This window comes from Musca domestica, unplaced genomic scaffold (assembly GCF_030504385.1).
Source record: "Musca domestica strain aabys unplaced genomic scaffold, Musca_domestica.polishedcontigs.V.1.1 9, whole genome shotgun sequence".
NCBI classification, from domain to species: Eukaryota; Metazoa; Arthropoda; class Insecta; order Diptera; family Muscidae; genus Musca; species Musca domestica.
The window spans coordinates 1,950,508-1,972,918 of record NW_026712435.1 but is presented as its reverse complement, the minus strand read 5'-3'; the positions used below and the strand labels follow the sequence as shown (position 1 = coordinate 1,972,918).

Genomic DNA, 22,411 nt, shown 5'->3' with positions numbered 1-22,411 from the left:
CAGCAGATTTAGCGAGCCGCGGTGTGTTGCCACAAGACATTGTCAATAATGATCTTTGGTGGTACGGACCGTGGTGGCTTCGTGAAACTCCAGATCAATGGCCAGAGTTCATTCATTCAACAGAAACAGACGTGGAGCGAAAGTCTGTTCGTGTTCATTTTTCCTATTTCAATTCAACGGAGGATATATTGGGAAGCATTTCATCTTATCAGCGAGCACTTAGGGTATTTTCCTATGTGTATCGATTTATTCACCGTACCCATCCTAGGTACCGTTCTTCTTTTTCGCGCGCTTCGGAACCTCTCTGCAGTTCGGATATGATCGGAGGTCGTAATATTCTTGTTAAATGGTGTCAAAAGTCCTGTTATCCAGAGGAGTACCGGACATTGTACATGGGAAAGACTGTTTCGTCCTCTAGTTCGCTTCTAAGCTTAAATCCATATCTAGATGCTGATGGTCTAATTCGTTCTTGTGGCCGGTTAGATTCGTCACCTGGAATTTCTTTCGATGAAAGACGTCCGATCATACTCCCGTACAGTTGCAAGTTCTCCAGGCTCTATGTTCAATTTGTTCATCAGATTACCATTCATGGTGGCAATCAACTTGTTCTTCGAGTGATAAGATCACAATACTGGATACCCAAGGTAAAGAACATGATCAAGGCAGTCATAAAGGAGTGCAAAACGTGTGTTCTTTACAAAAAGCATTGTCAGAAGCAGATCATGGCTGCCCTCCCTCCTGAGCGAACAGTCCTTTCTCGTCCATTTTTCCGTACCGGTCTCGTAGTTCTTCCTTCTGATAACTAAGTTCGAAATTTCTTCCATTTACCTTTCTCTTCCTTTCCTTCTATCTCTATTTATGTTACGTCAAGAACCATGCCTAAATCGAACAGCTCCAGTCGCATCAGTCATTCCCGTGCCAACCAAGCTCCTCACAGAAAGGGACGTTTCCTCTGCCGTCTGTGCCAGCGTCCGCATCCATTACGATTGTGCAGGAAGTTTTTAGATATGACCATGGCGGATCGGCTGAATGCTGTACGGCGGCATAAATACTGTGTGAACTGCCTGGCTCACGGACACTCACATGGTACATGCTTTAGCGATCGCCGCTGCCATCATTGCCACAAATTCCACCACACATTGCTGCATGTGAACCCCAAGCTCCGTGACCAGCTTCTGCCAGGAAATTCGTCGTCTCGGTCCAAATCTCGCTCGGTGTCACCATAGCCATCTACATCAACGAGATCTAATTATCGCGCTGTTGAACCTACTAGGCCCGCCGTTTCGTCCCAAGGATCCCTAACATTATTGATCCACAAGAACAATATAATATTGTTGCCCACAGTTCTGGTTCGGATCGACGCGAAAGTGATGGCTCGATGCTTGCTGGATTCGGGTTCGTTGGTGAGCCGCATAGCCCGGGGTTTCGCCGACAAGCACAAGATAGCGCGGCTTACTTTGAGGGAGGAGACCATTTGCGCGCTTACACTCTACTCTAGGCATGATTCGTCCGTGAAGATTGAGGGCACTTTTCGTGTGGATAATCGGATCGCGATGAAGACTCCACTCGAATCACTTCCGGAAGACTACCACAAGCACTTCCCGCATTTGCTGTTCGCCGATCCGGACTTCCACAAATCTGCCGGCATCGATATTGTCATCGGAGTGGATCTTTATCCGAGAGTAATGTCAGAAGGGGTGTATTCACGCAGCGCCTTGCCCACTGCTCAGAGTACCATTTTCGGGTGGGCAATTTATGGCTCCTGTCCGAAATGAACGATTCATTGTATTTATTAATATTTTCTTCGAGATAAATTCCACCAATAAATGAAGTTTCTCACATGCACTATTGTTTTTCCTCCTTCCCAAAAAGCACAAACTTTCCTTTTCAGCATATTTAGTATCCAATGGTTACAGACCTAGCGAATCTATGTGGCTGAGCTGTTCACTCTGAAGGAAGACTGCATCCTGGTACCAGCCCGTTCACCATTATATATATCTAATCTTTCAATATATCAATTTTTTTTGTAAACAAGAGAGTGTGCTAGTTTTTGGTCTAATTTCTTTAGTTGCAGTTACTGCAAGGGGGCCGGTAATGTTAACGCCAAGGTTAACCACGCTAGTCACCCTATTCTCTAGTTTCAATTTTTCTTTCATTTGTCTAAATTTGCATCTCTCTCTTGGTACTAAATGCTAATGTGCTAAATGCAAATGTTTTCCTTTTACACTGGTTGTTCTTTTTTTCTTTTTTGTAAATAAACTTACTTTTATTCTAACCAGCAAACACAACTGTCGTTGGTAAGATTCGTTTCCAAATTCTCCACCGAATTTTGTTCAATAAAATTCCATTGTTTGGCAAACTTCTTTTCTAAAACACCTTGTTTTTTTTTCTTTCTTTGTTTTTTTTCATACAACTCCGAGGAGAAATTATTCCTGCATTAAAGAATATTATTTCCTCGTTTCGGCAACAACTAACCATCCCAGCTTTTCCAGAAAAGCTATATGTTATATGTCATATAATATATATATATATATATATATTAAATGACGATCGTGCGTGTATTAACAACTCAAGCAATCTACAACCGCTGTTTTAAAATGTTTGTATTTATCTGCTGATCCGATTTATTTCGAAGATAAACGGTGAGAGCATTTCGTTGTTTATATTTTCAATTGTCTATGGGTAAAGTTTCGTTACGTTGTACCTCAAGCACTTTACAAATAAACCATTTGAAAATACACATACACTACATAATCCTTGTTTTTATTTTCTATTCGTTTTGGGCTTATTTGTCCTGGTATCACGCCAACAGTATTTTTTTTTTCAAAAATCTCGGAGCTTCATTAATGAAACGCTTCGCTTTGGGGTTCAATATTGTTCTTTAGATATCGCAATCGAATGGTCACGGTAACTGCTTGTGTAAAAAAATCATTCACCACCAGGTTAAAACTCCTCCAACGATAAATAAATAAAAATATTTTGAAACAATTGTAAAACAACAATTAATCTCAGTTTTCCCAATAAGTTTAGAATCCGTAAAAGTAACATCAAAAATCACAACACCGAAAACAACACAAAGTGCTAGAACTTAAGCTAGGTGTACATATACCTTACAATATTTCGAGTTTAAATATGTGTCATAAAAAATTGATTTCCCTTTGACCGACAAATGCTGTACTACTGTACACATGTTTTTTTTTTAATTTTCAGTGAATAAAAATTGGACTTCGTTCATAATGAGAACAGAAGTAAATTTTTTATTTTGTTTTCATAATATAAATTGTGCTATGTTTGCATTTAGGGAACACTGTTCGAATAACAGTTTCAAAAACTATGAGATTCTAATATATCCGACATATTAAATTCCAACACATCATCAACCCTGAATACATGTTTTTGCATTCAGAATAATTATATCTTTTTTATAATTATATGTATCTGTTGCAAGATCATCACAAAGCGATGAACAACGCGCACAACAAAATCAAGATACGAGAGAACAAGTTCCACGATCATGTTTTCGTTTGAGCAGCGACATGCACGTAACTTCGAAGATCGAGGAAGAATGAGGCGTAATCGGTCAGGTGAAAGCTTTTCTTTCCAAGTACAATTTGGAGAAACGAGTGCGTAGACAATAGCGTGTCAAACAGGAATTGAATCTAGTTGCATTCAATTATGATAGAACTATTGATTACAGTTAACGATAAATAACGTCTGTCAACATTGCAATGCAACGAAAACACCATGTTTGTATTGTGCAAGTGGTAAGGTTCAATTACCCGGCTTGAATTAACTACCAAAATCGCCACGAGCTTTCTCTTCTGGTGCAACATCAGAATTTTCTATAATTCCTGTTTTCAAATGACAAGTTTCGGTGCGACCAAAAAAAAAAAAAAAAAAAAAAACAGAAATGGTAATTTCTTGCCAACATTTAAAGTAATTTTGCTTCAACGGCCGTGAGATGCTTTGCAATATCCCATTTTGTTTGACAAGGTGAAGATGGCTATAATGTCAATGTCAAAATGATTAATATGTTAACTGGTAATAAGTGCAAATATACACACGATAATACTGATTGTACAACCAGAAGAGTACTCAAATTGTGTGTTTCCTTCACAAACGATACAACTTAGTGTACAACTTCACTTTTCGAAGAGTTTATTTGAGCTAAGATGACACCGGAAAAATGCATGCTCTATAACTGACTCAATAGCTTTTATTTATTATTAATGGATTTTGTTGGGAATAGACCCAACCCCATAGACGATGATATCGACATAGACCTCATCGATCTCGAGGTTTAGAACCATCGATGAGGTCACATAGCTAAGGAGGATTTTTCACTCTTCTTCTTGAAGTTTATCGAAGTGAAATTTTGTGCAGATCGCCAGAGCAAAAATTGTGAATTACATTAAATAAAATTGACCGACTGAGTCATTTTAAGTTGAATTAATAATTAAAAGCGCCTTTTTCTTTTGTGCAGACAACAAACGTAAGTATCGCCAGAATACTTTTGTGTTTGTTGTAGTGTGCTAAACAATATTGTTGTTCGTCTTTGTGCAAAAATAAATTTCGGCTCAAAATCTACTCAGTAGAATTTGAATCATAACTATCCATACGACGGTATTGGAACTTGTACACGGTCTTTCGAGCCCAAAAAATAATGAATCGGCTTATCTGCCAAAAAATATTTTCCAAAAAAAGCATTAATTTTAATTTAAAATTAATTTTAAAGTAGTAAGAAGTGTTGTTGTGTTTTTATCTCTGTTCGAATGTGGCGGCTTTTGTGTTCTTTGATGCTTACCATATCGACTATCGATCAGCTGCTGGGTCGAAAAGCTGTGCAATTACCCTCTAACGTAACGTAAGCTTCTGACGTAACGTATAAAACTTTGCATAATTTATTAAATCAATAAAAATAATAACACACATAAATAATTTTGATTACAAACAAATTATTGGATAATAAAAGTTAAATAAAATAAAAAAATAAACAAATCATAAAAATATATTAAAAACATTTTTTTCAATATGTCTAAAAAAATTAAACTTTTAATGAGAAAGTTAAAATTATACGCCAAATAAAAACATTTACAGAAATAATTCCATTTTATTTATCAACAATAAATAAAGTGATAATTATATTTTGTTTGTATAATAAAAAATAATAACAATAATAATAAAAAATTATAATAAAATACATTTTCATATAAATACACATATATAAATTGATAAAAAAGCAAAATGGATTCAACAATTTGAATTCGAAACCGGCAGCCTTATAAATATGTGCATTCAATTGGAAATTACTCCCGAGGAACAATTTTCGGATTCTTTAATAGAAACCAAATCAGAATCCTTTTATGAAAATTGGCACAATGCACGCAGTGCATTTGAATGTGTATATTTAGCAGAAATAGAGGAAGAAGAAGAAAAGGTTTATAAATTAGAAGCCAGAAAAATGTTTGAGTCCCTCAGGGACAAATACCAAACTACAAAAGCTGAATTATTAAGGATTTTGAAGAAAAGAAAGTCAATATGATACCGCTAGAGGCGATGTTAAAAATCCGTCACTGTTTCACAGCTCAGCTGTGTATCCTCCGGGTACAACCTTTGACATGTCGGAAATTTGTATTAAAGTGCCACCTTGTGACACTCAAGACTTCTACGGAAGTTATGAACAATTACCAACTTTAAGAGACATGTTTACGGCCATATATGGAAATCATCCCCGACTCACAACTGCGCAAAAACTCTATCATTTGCGTAACAAAACAATGGGTGGGGCTTGTAGAATTGTTGATCGGTACACGTTATCTGATCAGATTTTTTCATTGACATGGGAAGCATTCAGACGCTGTGTTTAGAAATAAATGAAACTGAATTTGAAGTAGAAGCTTTAGTTGTGCAAAATTTGACAAGTTTATTGGCGATACAGACAATTAAAATTTCAGATTTGGGAAGTATTAAGGATTTGAAGTTAGCAGATCCAGGCTTTATGATTTCTGCTCAAATTGATATGCATATAGGAAGCGATGTTATCCCATATATAATCCTAGAGGGAGTTAAAAAGAACATGCTGGGCAACATGATAGCTCAAAACTCGATATACGGTTGGTATATCTATGAGCCAATATCTGACAATGAAATTTGTTTAGTGTCCATAGAAATAAAAAATAATTCTGAAGATAACGTTAGTTCATTATTGAGAAGGTGTTGGGAAAAATAAGTGAAGTGCCCATTTCCACGAAATCTGACGAATATAGTGAGAAATTTTACGCCAACACGACATACCGTCGATTAAATGGAAGATTCGTTGTAAAATTACCTTTCAACGAAGAATTTCCCCAAAAATGCGCCTAGATTCGTCCAGATTTAAGGCAAAGAAACAATATGAACATATGGAAGTAAAGTTAAGCAAGAATGTAGACCTCGAGGAGTCATATAATGAAGTAGTAAATGAATATTTGTCATTGGGTCTTATGAAACCCACCGAATCAAGAGAAATATGTACTGATGGGAAGTATTTTTCATACTGTTTACCGCATCATGCAGTCTTTCGCCCAGAAAGTTCTAGTACTAAAGTGAGAGTGGTGTTTAATGGATCGAGTAAGTCAAAAAGCTCTTATTCTTTAAACGATGTTTTACATACAGGGCCAATACTACAAAATGATTTAGTATCTGTGATTTTGAATTGGCGTCTGTATAAGTATGTGTTCAACGATGACATTGAAAAAATGTACCAAAAGATATGTGCTCATGATTCTGATCGGCAATACCAGAGAATTTTATTTAGAAAGTGATATTGAAGATTATAAATTGTGTACTATTACCTTTGGTATAAACTGTGTACCTTGTTTGGCGATTCGCACATTGTTGCAAGAGATAAATGAGTCAAGAGGAGTCAAGAGATAAATGCCCAATTGCAAAATGCCCCAATTAAAAATGAGATGTATGTTGATGATGTAATGACTGTAGGTCATACTCTTGCCTCGGCTTTGGAGGCGAAAAACAATTGATTTGTGTTTTGAATTCGGCTGGATTTCCGTTAAAGAAGATAATGGCAAATCATCCGAACCTTCTTTCTAACGTCCGATCAGAAGATTTGTTAAATAAAGAATTTTTAAGAATTAAAGATATGAGTTCAACAAAGACATTAGGCATTCGTTGGAATGCCTTAACTGACTCACTTTCTTATAGTATGATGTCACTGGAGGTGACTAGCACGATAACTAAAAGGAAAATCTTGTCAACCATTTCGAAATTATTTGACCTAGCAGGGTGGTTAACGTCTTTAATTACACAGGCAAAAATTTTGTTGCAAGACCTTTGGTTGGAAGGTGTTAATGCTAAATGGAAAGCATTTTTGGATCGATTTTCAAGTCTTGATTCTATTCAAATACCAAGATGGATTAATTATCGCCTAAAGGGCAATATACAATTTCATGGATTTTGTGACTCTTCTGAGAAAGCAGTATACGTTCGAATGAACACAGAATCAAAGTCATCAGTAAGCTTGTTAATAGCGAAGAGTAAAGTTGCTCCATTGAAAAGAGTAAGCTTGCCAAGATTAGAGCTTTGTGGTGCCATATTGCTTTCATCTCTGATGAAGTGTGTTGTCTCCAAATTAGATGTGAAAAATTATTCTGTCCACATGTGGACATTTTCAACATTTGTATTGGTACGGTTGCAAAAACATCCATCGACGTGGAATACTTATGTTGCAAATAGAACCGCAACTATATTCAAAAATGGAGACACGTTTCTTCGAAATGTAATCCCGCAGACCTTGGAACACGAGGTTGTAATTCTGTAGAGTTAAGTAAATGTTCGCTATGGTGGAATGACCCAATGTGGTTATTTCGAAAGATCCACCAGAAAAGCGAAGTATATTGTGCACCAATTATTGAGCAGGATGATTATAAAGAAATGATTAAAAAATGTTCGTCTTATAACAAAATATTGTGTATTATAGGATATATGTATCGTATGAAGAATAAACGAAGAAAAATTAATATTCAGAGGTAGGAAGTGGAAAGCTTTTATCTCAACATGATTTGACTCACGCTAAGATGGTTCTAGTACGAATGGCACAAATGGTTCATTATCCACAATAATATAAGAATTTAAATAATTCTAAATTTATATCACGGAAAAGTCCGCTAAGTGCTTTGAATCCATTTTTGGCTGATAATGGGGTAATGGGAGTTAATGGACGTCCAATGCCAATGTTTCTAATGACTGACGATTTCTGATAATAATGCCAATTTCGTCTCATTTATGCAATATATTCTTGGAATTTATCCATAAAACATTGATGCATGCTGATGTACAAACAAAAGGTGAAATCACAAATAATGGCTGCATTTCCTTTAAAGATAACTTCTTTTTCGCTTCCCTTTACTGAAATGCAGGTCCATTTCAGATTAAAAGTGGCAATTTGAGAAATTCACCGTATCAAAAGTCTTATGTATGTATATTTGTATGTTTTTCGACAAAAGCAATACATCTTGAAGCGTGTTTGTCACTATCTACAGAAGCGTTTCTTGCAACATTTACACGTTTCAAAGGTAGAAGAGGTTTAATGTCAGATAATGGAACCAATTTTGTGGGTGCCAGTCGTGTTCTTTTGAGGGAATGTTAGGAATATGTTAAAAAATCCTCCAAAAAAAATTTCAGAAAAATATATTGTTAATGGCATCGAGTGGAAGCTTGTTCCACCTAGGGCTTCACATATGGGAGGATTATGGGAAGCAGGAGTTGAATGTTTAAAGTCACACTTCAAAAAGGTTATTTCTGAAAGAAAATTAAATTTTGAGGTATTTGCCACTATTTTAGTGAGAATAGAGAGTGTTTTAAACTCTAGGCCTTTAACAACATTGTCAGAGGATCCAGAAGATTTAGAGGCTTTAACCCGGGCACATTTTCTAAGAGGTGGATCGTTATTATTCACTCCGGAAATGCCAATTGATGGAAAAATAGAATATATCCAGGAACTCCATAAAAGATACAAATGGCGATATCCTAAACGAAATATTAAAGAAAATGACTTGCTATTAGTCAAGGGTGAACTGCTACCTCCAAATGACTGGAAAATGGGACGTGTGGTAAAAGAGCATGAAGGGCCCGATGAAAACGTAAGAGTAGGTGATGTAAAAACTACAAGAGGTATAATATTTCGTCCTATTGTAAAGTTATGTGTACTCCCAGTCAGTGGTTGTCAGTAGAAATGTAATGTGGGTATGTGTTTCATGATTAAATGTCTAATATGCAATACTTTGAATGACGTTTTTTTGGATATTTTTTTTACATTTACATAATCATGAATATGGGCCAATGTGAAGTATGTCTGGTTTGCTACGGCATTCATCACCTGAGGAACTGTCCTGCATTTAAAGTGATGACAGTGGAGCAAAGGGAGAGTGTGGTATTGGCCCGCAGATACTGCAAGAACTGTCCCGGACGAAACCACGTAGCAAGATTTTGTGGTTGGCTAGGGACCTGTCGTATGTATGGTTCCCGACACAATACGATGCTGCATCTCCTCGTAGTGGCAGGTGTAACTGGCACCAACGTAGGGTTTGCCAGATTTCATCCGTATGACAACCAGACAGCACAGCTGCAACAAATTCTTGCTCAACTTCAAAAGAGGAACGCGCACAATGTCACAAGGACTACAATAAGGCAAAAAACGCAAGCAACATCAGACTAAACAACAGATTGGTGTGCAGAAAACACATTTTATATACACATATCTATTGATAGATTACAGATACAGTCTCCAAATTTGGAATGCATAACGGAATTTGGAACAAAAGTAAATTTGCCAAATTATATTGAAATCGGTTCAGATTTGGATAGAGCTCCCATATATATTTTCGGCCGATTTCATGTATTTGATGCATTAAACACGCTGTGTACGTCACATTTCAATGAAATTTAGAATGTGTGATGGAATTTTGTCTAACAAATTTGTTTGGATATAGCTCCCATCCATATTTATTGTCGGCCGATTTTACATATTTGATGCACCCAATGCGATATGTATGTCCGATTCCAATGAAGACGAAAGAGAGACGAAATTTGGTACCAAAGAATTGCCAAATTATATTGAAATCGGTTGAGGTTTGGGGTATAGCTTCTATATATATTTCGGCCGATTTCATGTATGTTAGCACCTAACACGATATGTATGTCCGATTCCAATGAAATTCAGAATGTGTGGCGGAATTTGGTTCCAATAATGAATTTGTCAAATTAATTAGTAATTGGTTAAGATTTGGATATAATTTCCCTATATATATTCTTGGCCGATTTCACATATTTAATGCACCAAACACGGTCTGTACTTCCAATTTCAATAAAATATGGAAGGTGTGACGGAATTTGGTGTAAAAGTAAATTTTGTCAAATTATATTGAAATCGTTTCAGATTGGGATATGATTTTATTAAGAAGCATTAACCCACAATGCCTTGGCAATGTTATTAAGCTAACAGTAAAGAGCTACACTACAATTTAATTGAGGATACGATTATTACAGGCAAGTATGTTACTACCTCGAATTCTTTAATTGCAAACAGAAATGCCACTCAACTTTAAAATAAAGCAGTTCCCTGCACGCTTGGCATTTGCTATGAAATTAATAAATTCGAAAGACAAACTCTTCATGTATGCGGACCAAATTTGGCATGTTCCTACTTTTCTTATGGTCAGCTTTTTCTGGCATGTTCACGCGTTGGTAGACCGAGCTATTTGTTTGTTTACGCCTAAAAGTATTGCATAATTAAGTTTTTTTTTTTTTAATTTTTGAATATGTCTTATTTTGAATGCATATCAAATCAAAAGGAGTAGCGAAGCTCACCGTGTTCAGCTAGTATAGGTATAACTTAAAAATTTATGGAAATACCTATTGAAGTAATTCACAAAAAGTCGAAAAGATAAAAATAGTATAGGGCAGGAAGACATTGATAGCTTGGTCAAACAGGCAAGGATAATTAAAGTATATTAATAAGTCTCCACTTACTTTTGTCGACATATTAGTTGGTAGTAGGTTCAGAAATGTCTTACAAATCCAACTCGAATTTTCTAGTGTTTTCATCTCACCCGGAGTGTCGACGTTATTTCTTACTAAAATTCGAGAAAATCTACAATAGTAAGTTCATCTTTGTCTGCACTTTCGTTTGTACTATTAGGGTTTCAAAGCTATCGCTAAATTTTTTTCTGGAACTGCAAAAAATATTGGATTGTTTTCAGCCTTGCAGATATAAGTTAAATTCGTTTAACTTTGAAAAAATGTCAGCCCAATATGTTCATCTAAGAACGAAGTCTTCATCCTGTTGATGTTCAATATATTCGCGCTTTCCTCCTAAGTACAGGGTGAGATAAAAATTGCAACAAAGTCCAACGCCATAATTATTATTTTTTTTAATTTTATTGAATAAAAGCAAAAAGTATTGGAAATAGCGTCAAATTTTAGATTAAGTTTAGATTTGTTCGAATTAGTCACCTTTGGCACGAATTATAGCCTTCAAACGGCCAATGAAACCGTGCGATGGTGTTGAGTCCTGTTGGAATGTCCAAAGTCTGCGGCCAAAGTGCTTGCGTGCCCAAGGCTTTAATACACCCTCCAGACTATTTTCGCGATAATATTCGGCATTTATTCTGATGCCACGGACGCTTAATACGAGCGGAGAGCGACCATCGGCTGTTATGGCGGCCCTCGCCATCACCATGGCCGTCGCTTGAATCCTGGTGGACAACCCAAGGTGCACATTTCAGCTGACCTCTTTGGTAAGTAAACACGATCATTTTGTTTGTTCACAAACTGCTGGACAACGAATGTTTTCTCATCGGAGAAACCCAAATTCGACAGCTCACCACTTTCGGCTTTTGAATCTATTTTCTTTCTGTTGCGTTGTAAGTTCTTGCACTTTTTGGAAATTCAATGGCTTTACCCCGAGCTCATTTTTTTTAAATATTTGCCGAATAGAATATTGCGATATGTTCAGCTCACGAGCCATTTTCCGGCCAGTGCTAATGTTGCTATTTTCTTCCGTCCCATTCCTTGACGTCGGACTACGCTACTAGTATCACGGTAACGAGGGATGGTAGGAGACACAAAAGATTTATTCTCATACTTGTGATTTTCCAAGGTTTTGGTTTTTCTAAAGAAATAACAGTAGTCTGAAGTTGGTTGCAGTTGGTTTTCATCTCACCCGGTGTTGTCGTACTGATACCTTCTTTTTCGGGTGAAATAACTTAAGTGTATATAAATCTAATGTCAAGATTTGAAGGTGTTGCCGGACTATACAAAATAGTGGAGCGAATTGAAAACTTGTTAAAAAAAGGATTCATATCCTCGGTAAGTTCTTCCGAACCCTTAAAAGTAACCTTAACTCACATGCAATGTTATACGGGGACTATGCGCTATCGTCAGTTATTACACTGCGGGTAATTACAATTGGAAAATTGTTCGGGTCCAACGTTTTTAAGGTCCATTTTATATAGCTCAAACATACACAAAGGGCCTCAAATGTTTTGCTCTATACTCCGCAAAAGTTACGATAGAGTTTTAAATTTTATACAATCCTAGGGCTAACATGAAGAATCATTTGTACAAAATATGTATCAGGTCGGTCTGCATTGTGATATACCCCCCCTTTATGATACAGCCCTATTTAAATTCTTCAAATGTTGGTAATATGAGATTTTAGAAAGAACAACAAATTCTTTCGAAATTTTATAAGTATAGGAGTATATGAAGGTATCCGCTGATTGCAGCTATTTCCAGGGTCTTGTCCACATTTTTCAATTGATTTTACCCTTATTTGGCATCGTAGCTTCTAAGGGGTAGAAGACCGCTTCGTGGGAACATTTCTATGTCAATGTAACTATTTCGAGGGTTTTGATTATATTTTCGAATCGATTTGGCTTAATATGTGTGTTTAGGCTAACATGGGGGTAGAGAACCATCTTACATGGACTATATAGACAGTTGATGTATACTTTTTTAAATATGTGACTTATTGTTTAGGTTTTTGACTCTGAAATTAAAATCGCTGACTGAAAAATAGGATCAGGTTTTTGAAGCACTATAAATAGCCCGTTACGTGAACTTGTGTTAACATTTTTGCGATACGTATTTATTTCTTTTTAGTCGAGTCATTGTTTATACATAAAATTGTGCCACTTATGTGAGCCAGATCTGTGAATTATTATACTTTAAAAACAATGCATTAAAGACTGAAACTACGGTCCGGCGACGCGGACAGGGCCAGTTAGTAAGTTATAATTATTCAAAATGTCGACCTTTGTGGGAAAGGTACCAGAAGGAATTGTCCGATACTGATATAAATATTAGTATGATCCTTTCGTGTTCTATGAATATTTTTATTCATAAATACTAGCTGGCGCGGTCCGCGTTGCCGGCCCGTACATTTAGTCCTTAACGCATAGAAATAAATATTCATGGCAAATATTATTTTTGTCATAGAAGTTATTTTTGAAATAATCAGGAAACTGATGAGGATTGGTGGCTCTTTCCGAAACCTAGGTATTTCCTGTCTTACCCCCTGGTAAACATTACCATCGTTCTCCACTAATAAACAAACTTTGTTTTTATAAAAACAACAATAATGAGATTAAGCCTGACCATTTTGCAACAACGAAAATTATAATAGATGTTCACCTACTGTCGGTTTTACATATTTTGAATAACCTGATCTTATTTTTCAGTCATAGGCTTTAATTTAAGTGTTAAACACCAATATGAAATAGAGCATCTAAAATAGCCCCAGGTGAAAACCCTGCTCAATTTTGGTTTTTTTTTTTTTTTTTTTTTTTTTTTTGTAAAGAGCTTAGCAGCATCTTCCATTCAAATGAGCTGTAATTTAGAGTTTATGTTTCCAACTTTTAGAAAACGTACTGTGTGGTATGTACTTTTAACCACATCATAAAAGATGACAGAATGATTTCAGAATAGTCAAAGATAATTGCTATTTTATACGCATTACCATAAGATTGGAATTAATTCCACATTTTTCATTATAATTTAATTCAATGACGATTAAATAAATATTCGGTCCCGTGCTACTATCTAATATTCGTATTTTTTGATGTTTCTGCCACAATTTCCAACTGACGGAGTCGCTTTTTCACATTTCGCAGTTTATTTCACATAGATGTACATCCCAAATCTACGTTCCCAACCAATAATCTCTTGGGGTTTGCAAATTCAATAGAATAAAAATATTATATTTTAACCGCACATTGGTTGAGAAAGTTGACATGGGGGTACACTAATGTGGGGACTATACTTAAAAAAATCCCTATGTGGACAATTATCTGTACGACGGTTCTCTACCCCTGGGTAGCCTAGATACATTTTTTTTATCCAAATCAATTGATGAATGTGGTCTAGACCAAGATGGGCCCTTTTTCCAAAATTGAAATATTTATGCCATTACCGGGTTGTACCCTAATCCGGGGGTTTATGACCCATATCATGACCTGCAAAAGCGATTTATGAAATTTTAGGAAAATTTTCTGGAAGGATAGAAATCCTTTTCTTACAAAACGTCCAGTTGGCTCTACTATTTTGCGCCCTTTATATTCGGTATTTCACTGATGGCAGTCCCAATGAATTTTGCATTTTCAGTTCTCACTGGACGGATTATTGTCATATGAAAGAAGTAGGTCCACGTTTTGAAATGAGCCTATAAACCTTTGTCAGTCAAATTTGTTTGTTTAAATGTGTTCGCATCTTCCAGCTGAAGCACGATGGAGTTGAAAGCCAGATGCCAATTTTACACATGAAAGATCGCATATAACATCGAATAGCGCACTCATTTTAATATGTTGTAATTTTTTGACAAATGATTTCTAACCTCAAAAATTGCTTTTGATCCCTTCAAAATACCTCAAATTGAAATACCGAATATGAAGAGGCACTGTAATATGCGACCTATATAAAATAGTGGAGCGAATTGAAAATTTATAAAAAAAAGTATGCATATCCTCGGTAAATTCTTCCAAACCCTTAAAAGTAACCTTAACTCACATGTAATGTTATACGGGGAAAATTATGTTATACTTGAAAAATTGTTCGGGTTCAACGTTTTTAGGGTCCATTTTATATAGCTCAGCCATACACATATATTGGTATAACCCTTTTATAAAGGTATCCGCTGATAACAGCTATTTCCAGAGTTTGGTGAAAATTTTCAATCGATCTTACCTTTATTTGGCATCGTAGCTGTTAAGGGGGTAGAAGACCATTTCGCGGAAATGTTTCAATGTCAATGTTTCGGAGAAGCGCCCACATAAAAGTACCTCCTGATTTTACCTATTTCGAGTGTTTTGATTATATTTTCGAATCAATTTGGCTTAAAATATGTGTTTAGGCTAATATGGGGTAGAGAACCATCTTACATGGGCTATTATAAACATTTAATGTATACTTTATTAAATATGTGACTTATTATTTATGCGTTTGACTCTCAAATTAAAATCTCAGCTTGAAAAATATGTTTTTGAAACACTAAAAATTGCCCGTTACGTGAACCATTTGGCATTGCTGAAATTTTTGCGATACGTATTTATTTCTAATTAGTCGAGTCATTATTCATACTTAAAATTGTGCCACTTATGTCGCACAACCTGTAGTGACATTTTTGCACTACGGGTCGGCAACGCGGACCGGGCCCATATATATATATATATATATATATATATCTATATATATAAATATATATATATATATATATATATATATATATATATATATATATATATATATATATATATATATATATATATATCTATATATATAAATGTAAGTTGTGTTAGTTACTACGCTTATAACTTAAGAACCGCTGGACTGATTTTAACAATTCACACAAATTAGGAGTTGTCTCCTCTCCGAAAAGGATAATATCAAAAAAAAATCGCGTAAAAATGTGATACATTAACATTTTCATTTTGACTTTTCAAATGTACAATAGTAATGTTTTATTTTGCATGATTTTTTTCTATTTTGACTGGCTTTTTTCTAATGTACATTTGTAGTGTTTTTTATTTTTGAATTCGAATATTAAAACCAATTTATTTAATTGACTTGATTTCTTGAGAACTGAAATTGATGGCGGGTTACATGGAAGTGTAATACCGAATTATATGGTGGCGAAACGGAATAGATGATATCGAAATAATTTAACGCGGTCACACCAAAAGAAAGATAATTATTAATTAAAAGATAATTACTTTTTCAAATTCGCTAAAAAATCACGAAAAAGAGATCTCATTGCAAAAATTCTCAAATCGGGAAAAAATCGAAAAGATTTTCAGTGGAATCGAATTTTAAAAAAATAGTAAGGGTCTTTAAACATTTGCTGTAATAAATCAGCGAACAAGTTGAAGATTTTTTCAATTTGCTATTCTTCTTTTGTCATTTTTTTTTAATTTGTATTTGCGAACACATTTAAACAACCAAAAATGACAGAAAAAGCCTAATGGAGCTCATTTCAAAGCGTGGACCTACTTCTTTCATGTGACAATAATCCGTCCAATGAGAGCTCAAAATGCAAAATTCTTTGGAAGTACAATCAGTAAAATACCAAATTTAAAGGGTGCAAAATAATAGAGCGAATGGGACTTTTAGTAAGAAAAGGATTTCTATCCTTCCAGGAATTCTTCCCAAACATTCAAGATACCTTAAATCACTTTTGCAGGTCATGATATCGATCATAACTCACGGATAAGGGTACAACCCGATTTTATATTTATATAACCATCATATGATTTAAGCTATTTTTGGGGTCTTGGCCACTTTTTTCATATTTTGGCCCTTATTTGGCATCTTTGTCTCTAAGGGGTTAGGGAACCATCATACAGATAATTGCCACATAGGAATTTATTTAAGTAAAGTCCCCACATTGGAGTATCCCCAAGTCCACTTTCACATATAATGTGTGGTCAGAAAAGAAAATTTTGTATTGTATTGAATTTGTAACTCTCAAGAGAATATTGGTTGGAAACGTAGATTTGGGAAATACATCTATATGATAATATGGTGGATAAAACTATTTTTACTCATTTAAATCACGCGGAATGTTTTTCAGTTTGACATGCTATGTTGTTCTGTTAAATTTTTGATTTGGTCTCTATTTGTCATGTCGATGTCTCGGAGTAGTGCCCATGTAAAAGTATCTCCTGATTTTACCATATTTCAAAGGATTTGGCTAAAAATGTGTATTTGTGGGGTGAAAACTTACACAAAAATATGAACATATCTACAAATTTTAGAATTTTTTCCATATAATAGTACCCCCTCAAGTCCACTTTTTGGCGGACAAACAGACCGACATGGTTAGGGGGACTTATAAGAACGCTAATGGACAATCTGAGGTGCTAATGGCTTAAAAAAGTAATTAACTTTGGCTATTCTTAATTCATTCAGCGCTCAATTATGAGGTGTACAAAATACAGCAAATTCCAAATTACTGCTCATTTCACTGGAAGATTTTGCTACGATTTTTACCATACTAAAAATTAATTTGATCCCTTACATGGGGATAAGATTGATATATACTTTTTAATAGATTTGTATAGCACATCCACACCTTTGAAGCCCACGGCTTAAATATGGGTACAGGTATTTTAAAACACTTTTAATCGACCAGTACGGGAACACTTATATCAGTCATATCTGTGAATAATTATGCTTTGACAAATATGCATAATAGGAAAAAACTACGGGCCGGCAACGCGGACCGGGCCAGCTAGTATATATATAAATGTAAGTTGTGTTAGTTACTACGCTTATAACTTAAGAACAGCTGGACTGATTTTAACGATTCACACAAATTCGGAGTTGTCTCCTCTCCGAAAAGGATAATATCCAGAAAAATCGCGTAAAAATGTGATATATTAACATTTTCATTTTGACTTTTCAAATGTACAATAGTAATGTTTTATTTTGTATGATTTTTTTCCATTTTGACTTACTTTTTTCTAATGTACATTTGTAGTGTTTTTTATATTTTACTAGCTGGCCCGGTCCGCGTTGCCGGCCCGTAGTTTTTGTCTATTATGCATATTTGTCAAAGCATAATTATTCAAAGATATGAATGATATAAGTGTTCGCGTACTGGTCGATTAAAAGGCTTTTTAAATACCTGTACCCATATTTAAGCCGTGGGCTTCAATATTTAAACAGTGGACTTCAAAGGTGTGGATGTGCTATACAAATCTATTAAAATGTATATATCAATCTTATCCCCATGTAAGGGATCAAATTAATTTTTAGTATGGTAAAAATCGTAGCATAATTTTCCATTCAAATGAGCAGTAATTTGGAATTTACTGTATTTTGTACACCTCATAATTGAAGGTTGAATGAATTAAGAATAGCCAAAGTAAATTACTTTTTTAAAGCCATTAGCACCTCAGATTGTCCATTAGAGTTCTTATAAGTCCCTCTAACCATGTCGGTCTGTTTGTCCGCCAAAAAGTGGACTTGAGGGGGTACTATTATATGGAAAAAATTCTAAAATTTGTAGATATGTTCAAATTTTTGTGTAAGATTTTCACCCCCAAATACACATTTTTAGCCAAATCCTTTGAAGTATGGTAAAATCAGGAGGTACTTTTATATGGGCACTACTCCGAGACATCGACCTATATTGAAAACATTCTTCTAGCCCTTATAATCCAATATGACAAATAGAGACCAAGTCAAAAATATAGCAGAACAACAACAACTGAAAAAAATTTCGCGTGATTTAAATGAGTAAAAATAGTTTTATCCACCATATTTTTCATCATAGTATAATTCAATGACGATTCAACAATAATATCAACGTGGTCAAAATATATCAAAAGTCCAAAAATTTCCAAATCTAAATCAATATTGTGTTATGCCTCTCAAGTTTGGGGATACCAGAAGCATGATGATGTGCAAAAATTATTATTTCATAAAGAAAATGTTATGCCTGCCTAAAAACACACCGAACTACATTATCTGGAAACTGGTCTAAATTCCACATTCTCTTCTACACTCAAAACACATTTCTGTTATATTAAAAAAGTCCTGCAATTACATTCAAATCGACTTCCTCGAATCTTGGCTGAATACATCTTAGAACTGCCCTATGCCAAGACATTAATTATATACATCCCAACATCCCTGTACTGCAAGCACAACGCGTGAAGCTAATCAACTACTTTTTTTTTAATAGAAACACACTTCTTAAAGAGAACACTTTCTCTTTTCCTTATAGAAAAGGCTTTGTAATCTATATATATAAATGTAAGTTGTGTTAGTTACTACGCTTATAACTTAAGAACCGCTGGACTGATTTTAACAATTCACACAAATTAGGAGTTGTCTCCTCTCCGAAAAGGATAATATCAAAAAAAAAATCGCGTAAAAATGTGATACATTAACATTTTCATTTTGACTTTTCAAATGTACAATAGTAATGTTTTATTTTGCATGATTTTTTTCTATTTTGACTGGCTTTTTTCTAATGTACATTTGTAGTGTTTTTTATTTTTTATTTTTGAATTCGAATATTAAAACCAATTTATTTAATTGACTTGATTTCTTGAGAACTGAAATTGATGGCGGGTTACATGGAAGTGTAATACCGAATTATATGGTGGCGAAACGGAATAGATGATATCGAAATAATTTAACGCGGTCACACCAAAAGAAAGATAATTATTAATTAAAAGATAATTACTTTTTCAAATTCGCTAAAAAATCACGAAAAAGAGATCTCATTGCAAAAATTCTCAAATCGGGAAAAAATCGAAAAGATTTTCAGTGGAATCGAATTTTAAAAAAATAGTAAGGGTCTTTAAACATTTGCTGTAATAAATCAGCGAACAAGTTGAAGATTTTTTCAATTTGCTATTCTTCTTTTGTCATTTTTTTTTAATTTGTATTTGCGAACACATTTAAACAACCAAAAATGACAGAAAAAGCCTAATGGAGCTCATTTCAAAGCGTGGACCTACTTCTTTCATGTGACAATAATCCGTCCAATGAGAGCTCAAAATGCAAAATTCTTTGGAAGTACAATCAGTAAAATACCAAATTTAAAGGGTGCAAAATAATAGAGCGAATGGGACTTTTAGTAAGAAAAGGATTTCTATCCTTCCAGGAATTCTTCCCAAACATTCAAGATACCTTAAATCACTTTTGCAGGTCATGATATCGATCATAACTCACGGATAAGGGTACAACCCGATTTTATATTTATATAACCATCATATGATTTAAGCTATTTTTGGGGTCTTGGCCACTTTTTTCATATTTTGGCCCTTATTTGGCATCTTTGTCTCTAAGGGGTTAGGGAACCATCATACAGATAATTGCCACATAGGAATTTATTTAAGTAAAGTCCCCACATTGGAGTATCCCCAAGTCCACTTTCACATATAATGTGTGGTCAGAAAAGAAAATTTTGTATTGTATTGAATTTGTAACTCTCAAGAGAATATTGGTTGGAAACGTAGATTTGGGAAATACATCTATATGATAATATGGTGGATAAAACTATTTTTACTCATTTAAATCACGCGGAATGTTTTTCAGTTTGACATGCTATGTTGTTCTGTTAAATTTTTGATTTGGTCTCTATTTGTCATATTGGATTATAAGGGCTAGAAGAATGTTTTCAATGTAGGTCGATGTCTCGGAGTAGTGCCCATGTAAAAGTATCTCCTGATTTTACCATATTTCAAAGGATTTGGCTAAAAATGTGTATTTGGGGGGTGAAAACTTACACAAAAATATGAACATATCTACAAATTTTAGAATTTTTTCCATATAATAGTACCCCCTCAAGTCCACTTTTTGGCGGACAAACAGACCGACATGGTTAGGGGGACTTATAAGAACGCTAATGGACAATCTGAGGTGCTAATGGCTTAAAAAAGTAATTAACTTTGGCTATTCTTAATTCATTCAGCGCTCAATTATGAGGTGTACAAAATACAGCAAATTCCAAATTACTGCTCATTTCACTGGAAGATTTTGCTACGATTTTTACCATACTAAAAATTAATTTGATCCCTTACATGGGGATAAGATTGATATATACTTTTTAATAGATTTGTATAGCACATCCACACCTTTGAAGCCCACGGCTTAAATATGGGTACAGGTATTTTAAAACACTTTTAATCGACCAGTACGGGAACACTTATATCAGTCATATCTGTGAATAATTATGCTTTGACAAATATGCATAATAGACAAAAACTACGGGCCGGCAACGCGGACCGGGCCAGCTAGTATATATATATATATATATATATATATATATATATATATATATATATATATATATATATATATATACTAGCTGGCCCGGTCCGCGTTGCCGGCCCGTAGTTTTTGTCTATTATGCATATTTGTCAAAGCATAATTATTCACAGATATGACTGATATAAGTGTTCCCGTACTGGTCGATTAAAAGTGTTTTAAAATACCTGTACCCATATTTAAGCCGTGGGCTTCAAAGGTGTGGATGTGCTATACAAATCTATTAAAAAGTATATATCAATCTTATCCCCATGTAAGGGATCAAATTAATTTTTAGTATGGTAAAAATCGTAGCAAAATCTTCCAGTGAAATGAGCAGTAATTTGGAATTTGCTGTATTTTGTACACCTCATAATTGAGCGCTGAATGAATTAAGAATAGCCAAAGTTAATTACTTTTTTAAGCCATTAGCACCTCAGATTGTCCATTAGCGTTCTTATAAGTCCCCCTAACCATGTCGGTCTGTTTGTCCGCCAAAAAGTGGACTTGAGGGGGTACTATTATATGGAAAAAATTCTAAAATTTGTAGATATGTTCATATTTTTGTGTAAGTTTTCACCCCCCAAATACACATTTTTAGCCAAATCCTTTGAAATATGGTAAAATCAGGAGATACTTTTACATGGGCACTACTCCGAGACATCGACCTACATTGAAAACATTCTTCTAGCCCTTATAATCCAATATGACAAATAGAGACCAAATCAAAAATTTAACAGAACAACATAGCATGTCAAACTGAAAAACATTCCGCGTGATTTAAATGAGTAAAAATAGTTTTATCCACCATATTATCATATAGATGTATTTCCCAAATCTACGTTTCCAACCAATATTCTCTTGAGAGTTACAAATTCAATACAATACAAAATTTTCTTTTCTGACCACACATTATATGTGAAAGTGGACTTGGGGATACTCCAATGTGGGGACTTTACTTAAATAAATTCCTATGTGGCAATTATCTGTATGATGGTTCCCTAACCCCTTAGAGACAAAGATGCCAAATAAGGGCCAAAATATGAAAAAAGTGGCCAAGACCCCAAAAATAGCTTAAATCATATGATGGTTATATAAA

At 34.7% G+C, this 22,411-nt stretch overlaps 1 protein-coding gene and 1 long non-coding RNA gene across 4 annotated transcripts in view; both read right to left on the bottom strand.

The window, feature by feature from the left end:
- The window catches only part of LOC101897013 (intermembrane lipid transfer protein Vps13D), a 352,800-nt gene that overhangs the window by 63,269 nt on the left and 267,120 nt on the right, over positions 1-22,411 (bottom strand). The window lies entirely within an intron of this gene.
- On the bottom strand, positions 13,816-15,630 carry LOC131806806 (uncharacterized). Its single transcript, XR_009344171.1, has 2 exons — positions 14,574-15,630; positions 13,816-14,510 (listed from the first exon to the last, which is right to left on the bottom strand). It is a non-coding gene; the product is annotated as an uncharacterized LOC131806806 (long non-coding RNA).